At 54.9% G+C, this 20,519-nt stretch overlaps 1 pseudogene; it reads left to right on the top strand.

Annotated features, from left to right (window-relative positions):
* The first annotated feature begins 430 nt into the window (after positions 1-430).
* LOC141073077 (uncharacterized) overlaps positions 431-20,519 on the top strand; it is a 119,238-nt pseudogene continuing 99,149 nt past the window's right edge.

The following is a 20,519-nucleotide window of genomic DNA, read 5'->3' as shown; positions in this document are numbered from 1 at the left end:
TATAAAAATAAAGATTAATATTAGATATCAGAGAATAAGTCACAGCACAGACAGGAGCGCGGGCCGGAGCCCCAGGCTGACAACATGGCGGAGGAGCCTTCACTAGACACCGGGACAGCTGTATAACGAGGCCCAGGCTCTACAGTGCAGGGACGGGAGGGAGAAAAGCGGGAAAAGTGTCACTATGTACAAGAAGAGCCGAAACCAGGGAGAGCCCTCACTACAGCACTACAGGAGGAGCCTGCTGCACTGAGGGGAGGAGCTGGGTGACGTCAACACGGTCACATGACTGGATCTACGCTCTCTCACCACTGCTGTCCTGAGCCCCGCCCCCTGATCACATGGCGGTGACGTCACCACAGGTCCTTCCCCTCGTCTCTACTGAGTTCCGCCCCCTGATCACATGGCGGTGACGTCATCACAGGTCCTTCACCACTTCTCTCCTGAGCCCCGCCCCCTGATCACATGACGGTGACGTCACCACAGGTCCTTCCGCTCTCAGTGCAGCAGATCTGCCTCGGTTGTGTGCAGCTGTTATCGGTTATCAGCCGGCAGGACGAGATCCCTCCAGCTGATCCAGTGCTCATCCCTCCTCCTCCTGAATGACCCCCGAGGATGGACGAGGACAGGAATGAGACCACCAGGAGATTATTCCACTGCGCCCTGGAGATCATCTCCCTGCTGAGCGGAGAGGTAACTCCTCTACATTTCTATCCGCGTTCGGCCTCGTTCACACTGGAGTATAAGACGGACGCGTGCGATGTGAGGCCCGGATGACGTTGGTTTCTTATTCCGCAGTTTCTTTTTCTCTGTTTTTTTTTTTACAGGTTTAACAACAAAAATAATAAACGACAATAATAAAATCCTCTGCGGCGAGGAGCCTGGTGTGAACACGGACAAAGCAGCAGAGAAATGGGCCGCACCGGGGGCACCGAAGGGCGTTACTGAAAGGGTTAACTGACTCTGGGCCCCTGATCTCCCCCTGCAGACACATCGATCAGGGGCCACAGCACATTCAGCGCTCTGCAGCCGGGACCAGGCGGGTTCTGGGCATCAGATTGAAGGGACCTGGTCGTGAAGCCGCCATTGATCTGTATGTAACGGTGGTGTGAGATCAGTGGCCCAACGTCATTTAACCCCTGAAAAACCCCAGTTATGGACTGAAATCTGTGGAAATTGGCTATTTGCCCCCTCTGATGCCCAGAACCCGTCTGGTCCCGGCTGCAGAGCGCTGAATGTGCTGTGGCCCCTGATCGATGTGTCTGCAGGGGGAGATCAGGGGCCCCAAGTCAGTTAACCCTTTCAGTAACGCCCTTCGGTGCCCCCGGCGCGGCCCATTTCTCTGCTGCTTTTGTCCGTGTTCACACCAGGCTCCTCGCCGCAGAGGATTTTATTATTGTCGTTTATTATTTTTGTTGTTAAACCTGTAAAAAAAAAAAAAACAAAGAAAAAGAAACTGCGGAATAAGAAACCAATGTCAGCGTGGGAGGAAACCTGGCGTCGCGCTCTGACCAGTGTTGTCCCATGAGGCGGCGCTCATCTGCGGATGTTGTTCTGGGGTGTAAGTGTCGTCCGGATAATAATCTCCGCACGCTGCGTGTGGCCGCGTCTATCGGGCGACACTCGCTAATGTAACTATGGGTGCGAGAAAAAAGCGGAAGCACGTGGCGCACGTGTCGGCCACAGGACGTCGCAGCCGCTCCATGGAGCTAAACACAAAGCATTGCAGTATGTACAGATGAGGGTGAAAGCGCACTGCGTGCGGACCGCACACGGATGGCGGGCGAGATAATAATCGCTAACTCGCGTCACATAAGTTCAGCCATACGGATTCCACTCATACAACTCTTCAGGAGAGGAATTAGATCCATTTTTTATTTATTTTTTTCTTTCTGCATAAATTTGAGTGACACCTTACTGTGTTGTGAAACAAGTCAGACAACAGGTTTTCACTGCCACATCTGAGAGCAGCATGATGTTGGGGCAGAGACCCTGATTTTATGTGTCACTTACTGGGTTGATTAATGCAGTTCTGATAATCTCTGCTGTATATCTACCAGTTCTCTGAACACTGAGCTCTGTATAGCCCCAAACACACCCCTGATAAAATGTCTCTGTCCACTGTGCATAGGCAGAAAGCTGCCAATCAGAGTTGGGGGTATGGCTGGACTGCCTGGCACAGGTTTACTAGTCCTCCAGTGATCACCTACTACTGACTAAACAGGGATTTTATCAAAACTACAGCAATCAGCCCAGTAAATGACAGCTCCCTGGAATCAGGGTCTGTCTTCACATGAGTCTGATCTCAGATTAGCCGTCAAAAATCTGGTGAAAGATTCCCTTTAAAGAAAATCTGTAATTAAGTTTTAGCTATAAATTAAAAAAGCCACAAGTAATTCATTATCCTGCTGAGGTTTAGAGTTTTACCACTTTTCTCAATACACAGGATTACACAATAGTGAGGAAGACACCGGGGAACTATGTGACTCCCATCTTCCATCTCCAGGAGTCAGGAGGGCGGAGCCCGGGCCCCATCACAGAGCCTCCCCCGCACTCCCCGATACATGAGAGGAACAAGAGGATCCTGGAGCTCAGCAACAAGATGATCGAGCTGCTGAGCGGAGAGGTGACTGCTGGGACATTATACAGGACTGGAGGATTCTGGGTGATGAGCGGAGTGGTGACTGCTGGGACATTATACAGGACTGGAGGATTCTGGGTGATGAGCGGAGAGGTGACTGCTGGGACATTATACAGGACTGGAGGATTCTGGGTGATGAGCGGAGAGGTGACTGCTGGGACATTATACAGGACGGCACTGGAGGATTCTGGGTGATGAGCGGAGAGGTGACTGCTGGGACATTATACAGGACTGGGGGATTCTGGGTGATGAGCGGAGAGGTGACTGCTGGGACATTATACAGGACGGCACTGGAGGATTCTGGGTGATGAGAGGAGACTGCTGGGACATTATACAGGAGGGCACTGGAGGATTCTGGGTGATGAGGGGAGAGGTGACTGCTGGGACATTATACAGGAGGGCACTGGAGGATTCTGGGTGATGAGCGGAGAGGTGACTGCTGGGACATTATACAGGACGGCACTGGAGGATTCTGGGTGATGACCGGAGAGGTGACTGCTGGGACATTATACAGGACGGCTCTGGAGGATTCTGGGTGATGAGCGGAGAGGTGACTGCTGGGACATTATACAGGACGGCACTGGAGGATTCTGGGTGATGAGCGGAGAGGTGACTGCTGGGACATTATACAGGACGGCACTGGAGGATTCTGGGTGATGAGAGGAGAGGTGACTGCTGGGACATTATACAGGACGGCACTGGAGGATTCTGGGTGATGAGCGGAGAGGTGACTGCTGGGACATTATACAGGACGGCACTGGAGGATTCTGGGTGATGAGCGGAGAGGTGACTGCTGGGACATTATACAGGACGGCACTGGAGGATTCTGGGTGATGAGCGGAGAGGTGACTGCTGGGACATTATACAGGACGGCTCTGGAGGATTCTGGGTGATGAGCGGAGAGGTGACTGCTGGGACATTATACAGGACGGCACTGGAGGATTCTGGGTGATGAGCGGAGAGGTGACTGCTGGGACATTATACAGGACGGCTCTAGAGGATTCTGGGTGATGAGCGGAGAGGTGACTGCTGGGACATTATACAGGACGGCACTGGAGGATTCTGGGTGATGAGCGGAGAGGTGACTGCTGGGACATTATACAGGACAGCACTGGAGGATTCTGGGCGATGAGCGGAGAGGTGACTGCTGGGACATTATACAGGACGGCACTGGAGAATTCTGGGTGATGAGCGGAGAGGAGACTGCTGGGACATTATACAGGACGGCACTGGAGGATTCGGGGTGATGAGCGGAGAGGTGACTGCTGGGACATTATACAGGACGACGGCACTGGAGGATTCCAGGTGATGAGCGGAGAGGTGACTGCTGGGACATTATACAGGACGGCACTGGAGGATTCTGGGTGATGAGCGGAGAGGTGACTGCTGGGACATTATACAGGACGGCACTGGAGGATTCTGGGTGATGAGCGGAGAGGAGACTGCTGGGACATTATACAGGACGGCACTGGAGGATTCGGGGTGATGAGCGGAGAGGAGACTGCTGGGACATTATACAGGACAGCACTGGAGGATTCGGGGTGATGAGCGGAGAGGTGACTGCTGGGACATTATACAGGACGGCTCTGGAGGATTCTGGGTGATGAGCGGAGAGGTGACTGCTGGGACATTATACAGGACGGCACTGGAGGATTCGGGGTGATGAGCGGAGAGGTGACTGCTGGGACATTATACAGGACGGCTCTGGAGGATTCTGGGTGATGAGCGGAGAGGTGACTGCTGGGACATTATACAGGACGGCTCTGGAGGATTCGGGGTGATGAGCGGAGAGGTGACTGCTGGGACATTATACAGGACAGCACTGGAGGATTCGGGGTGATGAGCGGAGAGGTGACTGCTGGGACATTATACAGGACGGCTCTGGAGGATTCTGGGTGATGAGCGGAGAGGTGACTGCTGGGACATTATACAGGACGGCTCTGGAGGATTCGGGGTGATGAGCGGAGAGGTGACTGCTGGAACATTATACAGGACGGCACTGGAAGATTCCGGGTGATGAGCGGAGAGGTGACTGCTGGGACATTATACAGGACGGCACTGGAGGATTCTGGGTGATGAGCGGAGAGGTGACTGCTGGGACATTATACAGGACGGCTCTGGAGGATTCTGGGTGATGAGCGGAGAGGTGACTGCTGGGACATTATACAGGACGGCTCTGGAGGATTCTGGGTGATGAGCGGAGAGGTGACTGCTGGAACATTATACAGGACGGCACTGGAAGATTCCGGGTGATGAGCGGAGAGGTGACTGCTGGGACATTATACAGGACGGCACTGGAGGATTCTGGGTGATGAGCGGAGAGGTGACTGCTGGGACATTATACAGGACGGCACTGGAGGATTCTGAGTGATGAGCGGAGAGGTGACTGCTGGGACATTATACAGGACGGCACTGGAAGATTCCGGGTGATGAGCGGAGAGGTGACTGCTGGGACATTATACAGGACGGCTCTGGAGGATTCTGGGTGATGAGCGGAGAGGTGACTGCTGGGACATTATACAGGACGGCACTGGAAGATTCCGGGTGATGAGCGGAGAGGTGACTGCTGGGACATTATACAGGACGGCTCTGGAGGATTCTGGGTGATGAGCGGAGAGGTGACTGCTGGGACATTATACAGGACGGCTCTGGAGGATTCTGAGTGATGAGCGGAGAGGTGACTGCTGGGACATTATACAGGACGGCACTGGAAGATTCCGGGTGATGAGCGGAGAGGTGACTGCTGGGACATTATACAGGACGGCTCTGGAGGATTCTGGGTGATGAGCGGAGAGGTGACTGCTGGGACATTATACAGGACGGCTCTGGAGGATTCTGGGTGATGAGCGGAGAGGTGACTGCTGGAACATTATACAGGACGGCACTGGAAGATTCCGGGTGATGAGCGGAGAGGTGACTGCTGGGACATTATACAGGACGGCACTGGAGGATTCTGGGTGATGAGCGGAGAGGTGACTGCTGGGACATTATACAGGACGGCACTGGAGGATTCTGAGTGATGAGCGGAGAGGTGACTGCTGGGACATTATACAGGAGAGCACTGGAGTATTCTGGGTGATGTGCGGAGAGGTGACTGCTGGGACATTATACAGGAGGGCACTGGAGGATTCTGGGTGATGAGCGGAGAGGTGACTGCTGGGACATTATACAGGAGGGCACTGGAGGATTCTGGGTGATGAGCGGAGAGGTGACTGCTGGGACATTATACAGGACGGCACTGGAGGATTCTGGGTGATGAGCGGAGAGGTGACTGCTGGGACATTATACAGCACTGGAGTATTCTGGGTGATGTGCGGAGAGGTGACTGCTGGGACATTATACAGGACGTCACTGGAGGATTCTGGGTGATGAGCGGAGAGGTGACTGCTGGGACATTATACAGGACGGCACTGGAGGATTCTGGGTGATGAGCGGAGAGGTGACTGCTGGGACATTATACAGGACGGCACTGGAGGATTCTGAGTGATGAGCGGAGAGGTGACTGCTGGGACATTATACAGGACGGCACTGGAGGATTCTGGGTGATGAGCGGAGAGGTGACTGCTGGGACATTATACAGGACGGCACTGGAGGATTCTGGGTGATGAGCGGAGAGGTGACTGCTGGGATATTATACAGGACGGCACTGGAGGATTCTGGGTGATGAGCGGAGAGGTGACTGCTGGGACATTATACAGGACGGCACTGGAGGATTCTGGGTGATGAGCGGAGAGGTGACTGCTGGGACATTATACAGGACGGCACTGGAGGATTCTGAGTGATGAGCGGAGAGGTGACTGCTGGGACATTATACAGGAGGGCACTGGAGGATTCTGAGTGATGAGCGGAGAGGTGACTGCTGGGACATTATACAGGACGGCACTGGAGGATTCTGGGTGATGAGCGGAGAGGTGACTGCTGGGACATTATACAGGACGGCACTGGAGGATTCTGGGTGATGAGCGGAGAGGTGACTGCTGGGATATTATACAGGACGGCACTGGAGGATTCTGGGTGATGAGCGGAGAGGTGACTGCTGGGACATTATACAGGACGGCACTGGAGGATTCTGGGTGATGAGCGGAGAGGTGACTGCTGGGACATTATACAGGACGGCACTGGAGGATTCTGGGTGATGAGAGGAGAGGTGACTGCTGGGACATTATACAGGACGGCACTGGAGGATTCTGGGTGATGAGCGGAGAGGTGACTGCTGGGACATTATACAGGACGGCACTGGAGGATTCTGGGTGATGAGAGGAGAGGTGACTGCTGGGACATTATACAGGACGGCACTGGAGGATTCTGGGTGATGAGCGGAGAGGTGACTGCTGGGACATTATACAGGACGGCACTGGAGGATTCTGGGTGATGAGAGGAGAGGTGACTGCTGGGACATTGTACAGGACGGCACTGGAGGATTCTGGGTGATGACCTGAGAGGTGACTGCTGGGACATTATACAGGATGGCACTGGAGGATTCTGGGTGATGAGCGGAGAGGAGATTGCTGGGACATTATACAGGACGGCACTGGAGGATTCTGGGTGATGACCTGAGAGGTGACTGCTGGGACATTCTACAGGATGGCACTGGAGGATTCTGGGTGATGAGCGGAGAGGAGATTGCTGGGACATTATACAGGACGGCACTGGAGGATTCTGGGTGATGAGCGGAGAGGTGACTGCTGGGACATTATACAGGATGGCACTGGAGGATTCTGGGTGATGAGCGGAGAGGTGACTGCTGGGACATTATACAGGACGGCACTGGAGGATTCTGGGTGATGAGCGGAGAGGTGACTGCTGGGACATTATACAGGAGGGCACTGGAGGATTCTGAGTGATGAGCGGAGAGGTGACTGCTGGGACATTATACAGGACGGCACTGGAGGATTCTGGGTGATGAGCGGAGAGGTGACTGCTGGGACATTATACAGGACGGCACTGGAGGATTCTGAGTGATGAGCGGAGAGGTGACTGCTGGGACATTATACAGGACGGCACTGGAGGATTCTGGGTGATGAGCGGAGAGGTGACTGCTGGGACATTATACAGGACGGCACTGGAGGATTCTGGGTGATGAGCGGAGAGGTGACTGCTGGGACATTATACAGGACGGCACTGGAGGATTCTGAGTGATGAGCGGAGAGGTGACTGCTGGGACATTATACAGGACGGCACTGGAGGATTCTGGGTGATGAGCGGAGAGGTGACTGCTGGGACATTACACAGGACGGCACTGGAGGATTCTGGGTGATGAGAGGAGAGGTGACTGCTGGGACATTATACAGGACGGCACTGGAGGATTCTGGGTGATGAGCGGAGAGGTGACTGCTGGGACATTATACAGGACGGCACTGGAGGATTCTGGGTGATGAGCGGAGAGGTGACTGCTGGGACATTATACAGGACGGCACTGGAGGATTCTGGGTGATGAGAGGAGAGGTGACTGCTGGGACATTATACAGGACGGCACTGGAGGATTCTGGGTAATGAGCGGAGAGGTGACTGCTGGGACATTATACAGGACGGCACTGGAGGATTCTGGGTGGTGAGCGGAGAGGTGACTGCTGGGACATTATACAGGACGGCACTGGAGGATTCTGGGTGATGAGCGGAGAGGTGACTGCTGGGACATTATACAGGACGGCACTGGGGGATTCTGGGTGATGAGAGGAGAGGTGACTGCTGGGACATTATACAGGACGGCACTGGGGGATTCTGGGTGATGAGCGGAGAGGTGACTGCTGGGACATTATACAGGACGGCACTGGGGGATTCTGGGTTATGAGCGGAGAGGTGACTGCTGGGACATTATACAGGACGGCACTGGAGGATTCTGGGTGATGAGCGGAGAGGTGACTGCTGGGACATTATACAGGACGGCACTGGGGGATTCTGGGTGATGAGCGGAGAGGTGACTGCTGGGACATTATACAGAACGGCACTGGAGGATTCTGGGTGATGAGAGGAGAGGTGACTGCTGGGACATTATACAGGACGGCACTGGAGGATTCTGGGTGATGAGCGGAGAGGTGACTGCTGGGACATTCTACAGGACGGCACTGGAGGATTCTGGGTGATGAGCGGAGAGGAGACTGCAGGGACCTTATACAGGACGACACTGGAGGATTCTGGGTGATGAGAGGAGAGGTGACTGCTGGGACATTATACAGGACGGCACTGGAGGATTCTGGGTGATGAGCGGAGAGGTGACTGCTGGGACATTATACAGGACGGCACTGGAGGATTCTGGGTGATGAGCGGAGAGGAGACTGCAGGGACATTATACAGGACGACACTGGAGGATTCTGGGTGATGAGAGGAGAGGTGACTGCTGGGACATTATACAGGACGGCACTGGGGGATTCTGGGTGATGAGCGGAGAGGTGACTGCTGGGACATTATACAGGACGGCACTGGAGGATTCTGGGTGATGAGCGGAGAGGTGACTGCTGGGACATTATACAGGACGGCACTGGAGGATTCTGGGTGATGAGGAGAGGTGACTGCTGGGACATTGTACAGGACGGCACTGGAGGATTCTGGGTGATGAGTGGAGAGGTGACTGCTGGGACATTATACAGGACGGCACTGGAGGATTCTGGGTGATGAGCGGAGAGGTGACTGCTGGGACATTATACAGGACGGCACTGGAGGATTCTGGGTGATGAGCGGAGAGGTGACTGCTGGGACATTGTACAGGACGGCACTGGAGGATTCTGCGTGATGAGCGGAGAGGTGACTGCTGGGACATTATACAGGACGGCACTGGAGGATTCTGGGTGATGAGGAGAGGTGACTGCTGGGACATTGTACAGGACGGCACTGGAGGATTCTGGGTGATGAGTGGAGAGGTGACTGCTGGGACATTATACAGGACGGCACTGGAGGATTCTGGGTGATGAGCGGAGAGGTGACTGCTGGGACATTGTACAGGACGGCACTGGAGGATTCTGCGTGATGAGCGGAGAGGTGACTGCTGGGACATTATACAGGACGGCACTGGAGGATTCTGGGTGATGAGGAGAGGTGACTGCTGGGACATTGTACAGGACGGCACTGGGGGATTCTGGGTGATGAGCGGAGAGGTGACTGCTGGGACATTGTACAGGACGGCACTGGAGGATTCTGCGTGATGAGCGGAGAGGTGACTGCTGGGACATTATACAGGAGGGCACTGGAGGATTCTGGGTGATGAGCGGAGAGGAGACTGCTGGGACATTATACAGGACGGCACTGGAGGATTCTGGGTGATGAGCGGAGAGGTGACTGCTGGGACATTATACAGGACGGCACTGGAGGATTCTGGGTGATGAGCGGAGAGGTGACTGCTGGGACATTATACAGGAGGGCACTGGAGGATTCTGGGTGATGAGCGGAGAGGAGACTGCTGGGACATTATACAGGACGGCACTGGAGGATTCTGGGTGATGAGCGGAGAGGTGACTGCTGGGACATTATACAGGACGGCACTGGAGGATTCTGGGTGATGAGCGGAGAGGTGACTGCTGGGACATTATACAGGACGGCACTGGAGGATTCTGGGTGATGAGCGGAGAGGTGACTGCTGGGACATTATACAGGACGGCACTGGAGGATTCTGGGTGATGAGCGGAGAGGTGACTGCTGGGACATTATACAGGACGGCACTGGAGGATTCTGGGTGATGAGCGGAGAGGTGACTGCTGGGACATTATACAGGACGGCACTGGAGGATTCTGCGTGATGAGCGGAGAGGTGACTGCTGGGACATTATACAGGACGGCACTGGAGGATTCTGCGTGATGAGCGGAGAGGTGACTGCTGGGACATTATACAGGACGGCACTGGAGGATTCTGGGTGATGAGCGGAGAGGTGACTGCTGGGACATTGTACAGGACGGCACTGGAGGATTCTGCGTGATGAGCGGAGAGGTGACTGCTGGGACATTATACAGGACGGCACTGGAGGATTCTGGGTGATGAGCGGAGAGGTGACTGCTGGGACATTGTACAGGACGGCACTGGAGGATTCTGAGTGATGAGCGGAGAGGTGACTGCTGGGACATTATACAGGACGGCACTGGAGGATTCTGGGTGATGAGCGGAGAGGTGACTGCTGGGACATTATACAGGACGGCACTGGAGGATTCTGGGTGATGAGCGGAGAGGTGACTGCTGGGATATTATACAGGACGGTACTGGAGGATTCTGGGTGATGAGCGGAGAGGTGACTGCAGGGACATTATACAGGAGGGCACTGGAGGATTCTGGGTGATGATCGGAGAGGTGACTGCTGGGACATTATACAGGACGGCACTGGGGGATTCTGGGTGATGAGCGGAGAGGAGACTGCTGGGACATTATACAGGACGGCACTGGAGGATTCTGGGTGATGAGCGGAGAGGTGACTGCTGGGACATTATACAGGACGGCACTGGAGGATTCTGGGTGATGAGCGGAGAGGTGACTGCTGGGATATTATACAGGACGACACTGGAGGATTCTGGGTGATGAGCGGAGAGGTGACTGCTGGGACATTATACAGGACGGCACTGGAGGATTCTGGGTGATGAGCGGAGAGGTGACTGCTGGGACATTATACAGGACGGCACTGGAGGATTCTGGGTGATGAGCGGAGAGGTGACTGCTGGGACATTGTACAGGACGGCACTGGAGGATTCTGCGTGATGAGCGGAGAGGTGACTGCTGGGACATTATACAGGACGACACTGGAGGATTCTGGGTGATGAGCGGAGAGGTGACTGCTGGGATATTATACAGGACGACACTGGAGGATTCTGGGTGATGAGCGGAGAGGTGACTGCTGGGACATTATACAGGACGGCACTGGAGGATTCTGGGTGATGAGCGGAGAGGTGACTGCTGGGACATTATACAGGACGGCACTGGAGGATTCTGGGTGATGAGCGGAGAGGTGACTGCTGGGACATTATACAGGACGGCACTGGAGGATTCTGCGTGATGAGCGGAGAGGTGACTGCTGGGACATTATACAGGACGGCACTGGAGGATTCTGGGTGATGAGCGGACAGGTGACTGCTGGGACATTGTACAGGACGGCACTGGAGGATTCTGAGTGATGAGCGGAGAGGTGACTGCTGGGACATTATACAGGACGGCACTGGAGGATTCTGGGTGATGAGCGGAGAGGTGACTGCTGGGACATTATACAGGACGGCACTGGAGGATTCTGAGTGATGAGCGGAGAGGTGACTGCTGGGACATTATACAGGACGGCACTGGAGGATTCTGGGTGATGAGCGGAGAGGTGACTGCTGGGACATTATACAGGACGGCACTGGAGGATTCTGGGTGATGAGCGGAGAGGTGACTGCTGGGACATTATACAGGACGGCACTGGAGGATTCTGGGTGATGAGCGGAGAGGTGACTGCTGGGATATTATACAGGACGACACTGGAGGATTCTGGGTGATGAGCGGAGAGGTGACTGCTGGGACATTATACAGGACGGCACTGGAGGATTCTGGGTGATGAGCGGAGAGGTGACTGCTGGGACATTATACAGGACGGCACTGGAGGATTCTGGGTGATGATCGGAGAGGTGACTGCTGGGACATTATACAGGACGGCACTGGGGGATTCTGGGTGATGAGCGGAGAGGAGACTGCTGGGATATTATACAGGACGACACTGGAGGATTCTGGGTGATGAGCGGAGAGGTGACTGCAGGGACATTATACAGGAGGGCACTGGAGGATTCTGGGTGATGAGTGGAGAGGTGACTGCTGGGACATTATACAGGACGGCACTGGAGGATTCTGGGTGATGATCGGAGAGGTGACTGCTGGGACATTATACAGGACGGCACTGGGGGATTCTGGGTGATGAGCGGAGAGGAGACTGCTGGGACATTATACAGGACGGCACTGGAGGATTCTGGGTGATGAGCGGAGAGGTGACTGCTGGGACATTATACAGGACGGCACTGGAGGATTCTGGGTGATGAGCGGAGAGGTGACTGCTGGGATATTATACAGGACGACACTGGAGGATTCTGGGTGATGAGCGGAGAGGTGACTGCTGGGACATTATACAGGGCGGCACTGGAGGATTCTGGGTGATGAGCGGAGAGGTGACTGCTGGGATATTATACAGGACGACACTGGAGGATTCTGGGTGATGAGCGGAGAGGTGACTGCAGGGACATTATACAGGAGGGCACTGGAGGATTCTGGGTGATGAGTGGAGAGGTGACTGCTGGGACATTATACAGGACGGCACTGGAGGATTCTGGGTGATGATCGGAGAGGTGACTGCTGGGACATTATACAGGACGGCACTGGGGGATTCTGGGTGATGAGCGGAGAGGAGACTGCTGGGACATTATACAGGACGGCACTGGAGGATTCTGGGTGATGAGCGGAGAGGTGACTGCTGGGACATTATACAGGACGGCACTGGAGGATTCTGGGTGATGAGCGGAGAGGTGACTGCTGGGATATTATACAGGACGACACTGGAGGATTCTGGGTGATGAGCGGAGAGGTGACTGCTGGGACATTATACAGGACGGCACTGGAGGATTCTGGGTGATGAGCGGAGAGGTGACTGCTGGGACATTATACAGGACGGCACTGGAGGATTCTGGGTGATGAGAGGAGAGGTGACTGCTGGGACATTATACAGGACGGCACTGGAGGATTCTGGGTGATGAGAGGAGAGGTGACTGCTGGGACATTATACAGGAGGGCACTGGAGGATTCTGGGTGATGATCGGAGAGGTGACTGCTGGGACATTATACAGGACGGCACTGGGGGATTCTGGGTGATGAGCGGAGAGGTGACTGCTGGGACATTATACAGGACGGCACTGGAGGATTCTGGGTGATGATCGGAGAGGTGACTGCTGGGACATTATACAGGAGGGCACTGGAGGATTCTGGGTGATGAGCGGAGAGGTGACTGCTGGGACATTATACAGGACGGCACTGGAGGATTCTGGGTGATGAGAGGAGAGGTGACTGCTGGGACATTATACAGGAGGGCACTGGAGGATTCTGGGTGATGATCGGAGAGGTGACTGCTGGGACATTATACAGGACGGCACTGGAGGATTCTGGGTGATGATCGGAGAGGTGACTGCTGGGACATTATACAGGACGGCACTGGGGGATTCTGGGTGATGAGCGGAGAGGTGACTGCTGGGACATTATACAGGACGGCACTGGAGGATTCTGGGTGATGAGCGGAGAGGTGACTGCTGGGACATTATACAGGACGGCACTGGAGGATTCTGGGTGATGAGCGGAGAGGTGACTGCTGGGACATTATACAGGACGGCACTGGAGGATTCTGGGTGATGAGCGGAGAGGTGACTGCAGGGACATTATACAGGACGGCACTGGAGGATTCTGGGTGATGAGCGGAGAGGAGACTGCTGGGACATTATACAGGACGGCACTGGAGGATTCTGGGTGATGAGCGGAGAGGTGACTGCTGGGACATTATACAGGACGACACTGGAGGATTCTGGGTGATGAGCGGAGAGGTGACTGCTGGGACATTATACAGGACGGCACTGGAGGATTCTGGGTGATGAGCGGAGAGGTGACTGCTGGGACATTATACAGGACGACACTGGAGGATTCTGGGTGATGAGCGGAGAGGTGACTGCTGGGACATTATACAGGACGGCACTGGAGGATTCTGGGTGATGAGCGGAGAGGTGACTGCTGGGACATTATACAGGACGGCACTGGAGGATTCTGGGTGATGAGCGGAGAGGTGACTGCTGGGACATTATACAGGACGACACTGGAGGATTCTGGGTGATGAGCGGAGAGGTGACTGCAGGGACATTATACAGGACGGCACTGGAGGATTCTGGGTGATGAGCGGAGAGGTGACTGCTGGGACATTATACAGGACGACACTGGAGGATTCTGGGTGATGAGCGGAGAGGTGACTGCAGGGACATTATACAGGACGGCACTGGAGGATTCTGGGTGATGAGCGGAGAGGTGACTGCTGGGACATTATACAGGACGGCACTGGAGGATTCTGGGTGATGAGCGGAGAGGTGACTGCTGGGACATTATACAGGACGACACTGGAGGATTCTGGGTGATGAGCGGAGAGGTGACTGCAGGGACATTATACAGGAGGGCACTGGAGAATTCTGGGTGATGAGCGGAGAGGTGACTGCTGGGACATTATACAGGACGGCACTGGGGGATTCTGGGTGATGAGCGGAGAGGAGACTGCTGGGACATTATACAGGACGGCACTGGAGGATTCTGGGTGATGAGCGGAGAGGTGACTGCAGGGACATTATACAGGACGGCACTGGAGGATTCTGGGTGATGAGCGGAGAGGTGACTGCTGGGACATTATACAGGACGGCACTGGAGGATTCTGGGTGATGAGCGGAGAGGTGACTGCTGGGACATTATACAGGACGGCACTGGAGGATTCTGGGTGATGAGCGGAGAGGTGACTGCTGGGACATTATACAGGACGACACTGGAGGATTCTGGGTGATGAGCGGAGAGGTGACTGCTGGGACATTATACAGGACGGCACTGGAGGATTCTGGGTGATGAGCGGAGAGGTGACTGCAGGGACATTATACAGGACGGCACTGGAGGATTCTGGGTGATGAGCGGAGAGGTGACTGCTGGGACATTATACAGGACGGCACTGGAGGATTCTGGGTGATGAGCGGAGAGGTGACTGCAGGGACATTATACAGGACGGCACTGGAGGATTCTGGGTGATGAGCGGAGAGGTGACTGCTGGGATATTATACAGGACGGCACTGGAGGATTCTGGGTGATGAGAGGAGAGGTGACTGCTGGGACATTATACAGGACGGGACTGGAGGATTCTGGGTGATGAGCGGAGAGGTGACTGCTGGGACATTATACAGGACGACACTGGAGGATTCTGGGTGATGAGCGGAGAGGTGACTGCTGGGATATTATACAGGACGGCACTGGAGGATTCTGGGTGATGAGGGGAGAGGTGACTGCTGGACATTATACAGGACGGCACTGGAGGATTCTGGGTGATGAGCGGAGAGGTGACTGCTGGGACATTATACAGGACGGCACTGGAGGATTCTGGGTGATGAGCGGAGAGGTGACTGCTGGGATATTATACAGGACGGCACTGGAGGATTCTGGGTGATGAGGGGAGAGGTGACTGCTGGACACTATACAGGACGGCACTGGAGGATTCTGGGTGATGAGCGGAGAGGAGACTGCTGGGACATTATACAGGACGGCACTGGAGGATTCTGGGTGATGAGCGGAGAGGTGACTGCTGGGACATTATACAGGACGGCACTGGAGGATTCTGGGTGATGAGCGGAGGGGTGACTGCTGGGACATTATACAGGACGGCACTGGAGGATTCTGGGTGATGAGCGGAGAGGAGACTGCTGGGACATTATACAGGACGACACTGGAGGATTCTGGGTGATGAGCGGAGAGGTGACTGCTGGGATATTATACAGGACGGCACTGGAGGATTCTGGGTGATGAGGGGAGAGGTGACTGCTGGACATTATACAGGACGGCACTGGAGGATTCTGGGTGATGAGCGGAGAGGAGACTGCTGGGACATTATACAGGACGGCACTGGAGGATTCTGGGTGATGAGCGGAGAGGTGACTGCTGGGACATTATACAGGACGGCACTGGAGGATTCTGGGTGATGAGCGGAGTGGTGACTGCAGGGACATTATACAGGACGGCGCTGGAGGATTCTGGGTGATGAGCGGAGAGGTGACTGCTGGGACATTATACAGGACGGCACTGGAGGATTCTGGGTGATGAGCGGAGTGGTGACTGCTGCGACATTATACAGGACGGCACTGGAGGATTCTGGGTGATGAGCGGAGAGGTGACTGCTGGGACATTATACAGGACGGCACTGGAGGATTCTGGGTGATGAGCGGAGAGGTGACTGCTGGGACATTATACAGGACGGCACTGGAGGATTCTGGGTGATGAGCGGAGAGGTGACTGCTGGGACATTATACAGGACGGCACTGGAGGATTCTGGGTGATGAGCGGAGAGGTGACTGCTGGGACATTATACAGGACGGCACTGGAGGATTCTGGGTGATGAGCGGAGGGGTGACTGCTGCGACATTATACAGGACGGCACTGGAGGATTCTGGGTGATGAGCGGAGAGGTGACTGCTGGGACATTATACAGGACGGCACTGGAGGATTCTGGGTGATGAGCGGAAAGGTGACTGCTGGGACATTATACAGGGCGGCACTGGAGGATTCTGGGTGATGAGCGGAGAGGTGACTGCTGGGACATTATACAGGACGGCACTGGAGGATTCTGGGTGATGAGCGGAAAGGTGACTGCTGGGACATTATACAGGGCGGCACTGGAGGATTCTGGGTGATGAGCGGAGTGGTGACTGCTGCGACATTATACAGGACGGCACTGGAGGATTCTGGGTGATGAGCGGAGAGGTGACTGCTGGGACATTATACAGGACGGCACTGGAGGATTCTGGGTGATGAGCGGAGAGGAGACTGCTGGGACATTATACAGGACGGCACTGGAGGATTCTGGGTGATGAGCGGAGAGGTGACTGCTGGGACATTATACAGGACGGCACTGGAGGATTCTGGGTGATGAGCGGAGGGGTGACTGCTGCGACATTATACAGGACGGCACTGGAGGATTCTGGGTGATGAGCGGAGAGGTGACTGCTGGGACATTATACAGGACGGCACTGGAGGATTCTGGGTGATGAGCGGAAAGGTGACTGCTGGGACATTATACAGGGCGGCACTGGAGGATTCTGGGTGATGAGCGGAGAGGTGACTGCTGGGACATTATACAGGACGGCACTGGAGGATTCTGGGTGATGAGCGGAGAGGTGACTGCTGCGACATTATACAGGACGGCACTGGAGCATTCTGGGTGATGAGCGGAGAGGTGACTGCTGGGACATTATACAGGACGGCACTGGAGGATTCTGGGTGATGAGCGGAGAGGTGACTGCTGGGACATTATACAGGGCGGCACTGGAGGATTCTGGGTGATGAGCGGAGAGGTGACTGCTGGGACATTATACAGGACGGCACTGGAGGATTCTGGGTGATGAGCGGAGAGGTGACTGCTGCGACATTATACAGGACGGCACTGGAGCATTCTGGGTGATGAGCGGAGAGGTGACTGCTGGGACATTATACAGGACGGCACTGGAGGATTCTGGGTGATGAGCGGAGTGGTGACTGCAGGGACATTATACAGGACGGCGCTGGAGGATTCTGGGTGATGAGCGGAGAGGTGACTGCTGGGACATTATACAGGACGGCACTGGAGGATTCTGGGTGATGAGCGGAGAGGTGACTGCTGGGACATTATACAGGACGGCACTGGAGGATTCTGGGTGATGAGCGGAGAGGTGACTGCTGGGACATTATACAGGACGGCACTGGAGGATTCTGGGTGATGAGCGGAGAGGTGACTGCTGGGACATTATACAGGACGGCACTGGAGGATTCTGGGTGATGAGCGGAGAAGTGACTGCTGGGACATTATACAGGAGAGCACTGGAGGATTCTGGGTGAGGAGCGGAGAGGTGACTGCTGGGACATTATACAGGAGGGCACTGGAGGATTCTGGGTGAAGAGCGGAGAGGTGACTGCTGGGACATTATACAGGACGGCACTGGAGGATTCTGGGTGATGAGCGGAGAGGTGACTGCTGGGACATTATACAGGACGGCACTGGAGGATTCTGGGTGAGGAGCGGAGAGGTGACTGCTGGGACATTATACAGGACGGCACTGGAGGATTCTGGGTGATGAGCGTAGAGGTGACTGCTGGGACATTATACAGGACGGCACTGGAGTATTCTGGGTGATGAGAGGAGAGGTGACTGCTGGGACATTATACAGGACGGCACTGGAGGATTCTGGGTGGTGAGCGGAGAGGTGACTGCTGGGACATTATACAGGACGGCACTGGAGGATTCTGGGTGATGAGCGGAGAGGTGACTGCTGGGACATTATACAGGACGGCACTGGAGGATTCTGGGTGATGAGCGGAGAGGTGACTGCTGGGACATTATACAGGACGGCACTGGAGGCTTCTGGGTGATGAGCGGAGAGGTGACTGCTGGGACATTATACAGGACGGCACTGGAGGATTCTGGGTGATGAGCGGAGAGGTGACTGCTGGGACATTATACAGGACGGCACTGGAGGATTCTGGGTGATGAGCGGAGAGGTGACTGCTGGGACATTATACAGGACAGCACTGGAGGATTCTGGGTGATGAACAGAGAGGTGACTGCTGGGACATTATACAGCACTGGAGGATTCTGGGTGATGAGCGGAGAGGTGACTGCTGGGACATTATACAGGACGGCACTGGAGGATTCTGGGTGATGAGTGGAGAGGTGACTGCTGGGACATTATACAGGACGGCACTGGAGGATTCTGGGTGATGAGCGTAGAGGTGACTGCTGGGACATTATACAGGACGGCACTGGAGGATTCTGGGTGATGAGCGGAGAGGTGACTGCTGGGACATTATACAGGACGGCACTGGAGGATTCTGGGTGATGAACAGAGAGGTGACTGCTGGGACATTATACAGCACTGGAGGATTCTGGGTGATGAGTGGAGAGGTGACTGCTGGGACATTATACAGGACGGCACTGGAGGATTCTGGGTGATGAGTGGAGAGGTGACTGCTGGGACATTATACAGGACGGCACTGGAGGATTCTGGGTGATGAGCGGAGAGGTGACTGCTGGGACATTATACAGGACGGCACTGGAGGATTCTGGGTGATGAGCGGAGAGGTGACTGCTGGGACATTATACAGGACGGCACTGGAGGATTCTGGGTGATGAACAGAGAGGTGACTGCTGGGACATTATACAGCACTGGAGGATTCTGGGTGATGAGCGGAGAGGTGACTGCTGGGACATTATACAGGACGGCACTGGAGGATTCTGGGTGATGAGTGGAGAGGTGACTGCTGGGACATTATACAGGATGGCACTGGAGGATTCTGGGTGATGAGCCGAGAGGTGACTGCTGGGACATTATACAGGACGGCACTGGAGGATTCTGGGTGATGAGCGGAGAGGTGACTGCTGGGACATTATACAGGACGGCACTGGAGGATTCTGGGTGATTAACAGAGAGGTGACTGCTGGGACATTATACAGGACGGCACTGGAGGATTCTGGGTGATGAACAGAGAGGTGACTGCTGGGACATTATACAGGACGGCACTGGAGGATTCTGGGTGATGAACAGAGAGGTGACTGCTGGGACATTATACAGGACGGCACTGGAGGATTCTGGGTGATGAGCCGAGAGGTGACTGCTGGGACATTATACAGGACGGCACTGGAGGATTCTGGGTGATGAGCGGAGAGGTGACTGCTGGGACATTATACAGGACGGCACTGGAGGATTCTGGGTGATGAGCGGAGAGGTGACTGCTGGGACATTATACAGGATGGCACTGGAGGATTCTGGGTGATGAACAGAGAGGTGACTGCTGGGACATTATACAGGACGGCACTGGAGGATTCTGGGTGATGAGCGGAGAGGTGACTGCTGGGACATTATACAGGACTGGGGAATTCTGGGTGATGAGCGGAGAGGTGACTGCTGGGACATTATACAGGACGGCACTGGAGGATTCTGGGTGATGAGGGGAGAGGTGACTGCTGGGACATTATACAGGACGGCACTGGAGGATTCTGGGTGATGAGCGGAGAGGTGACTGCTGGGACATTATACAGGACTGGAGGATTCTGGGTGATGAGCGGAGAGGAGACTGCTGGAACATTATACAGGAGGGCACTGGAGAATTCTGGGTGATGAGGGGAGAGGTGACTGCTGGGACATTA

This window comes from Dendrobates tinctorius, unplaced genomic scaffold (assembly GCF_039654945.1).
Source record: "Dendrobates tinctorius isolate UK_male_01 unplaced genomic scaffold, ASM3965494v1 ptg000296l, whole genome shotgun sequence".
Taxonomy (NCBI): Eukaryota; Metazoa; Chordata; class Amphibia; order Anura; family Dendrobatidae; genus Dendrobates; species Dendrobates tinctorius.
The sequence above is the reverse complement of the archived record's forward strand: the minus strand, read 5'-3'. Positions and strand labels throughout refer to the sequence as shown.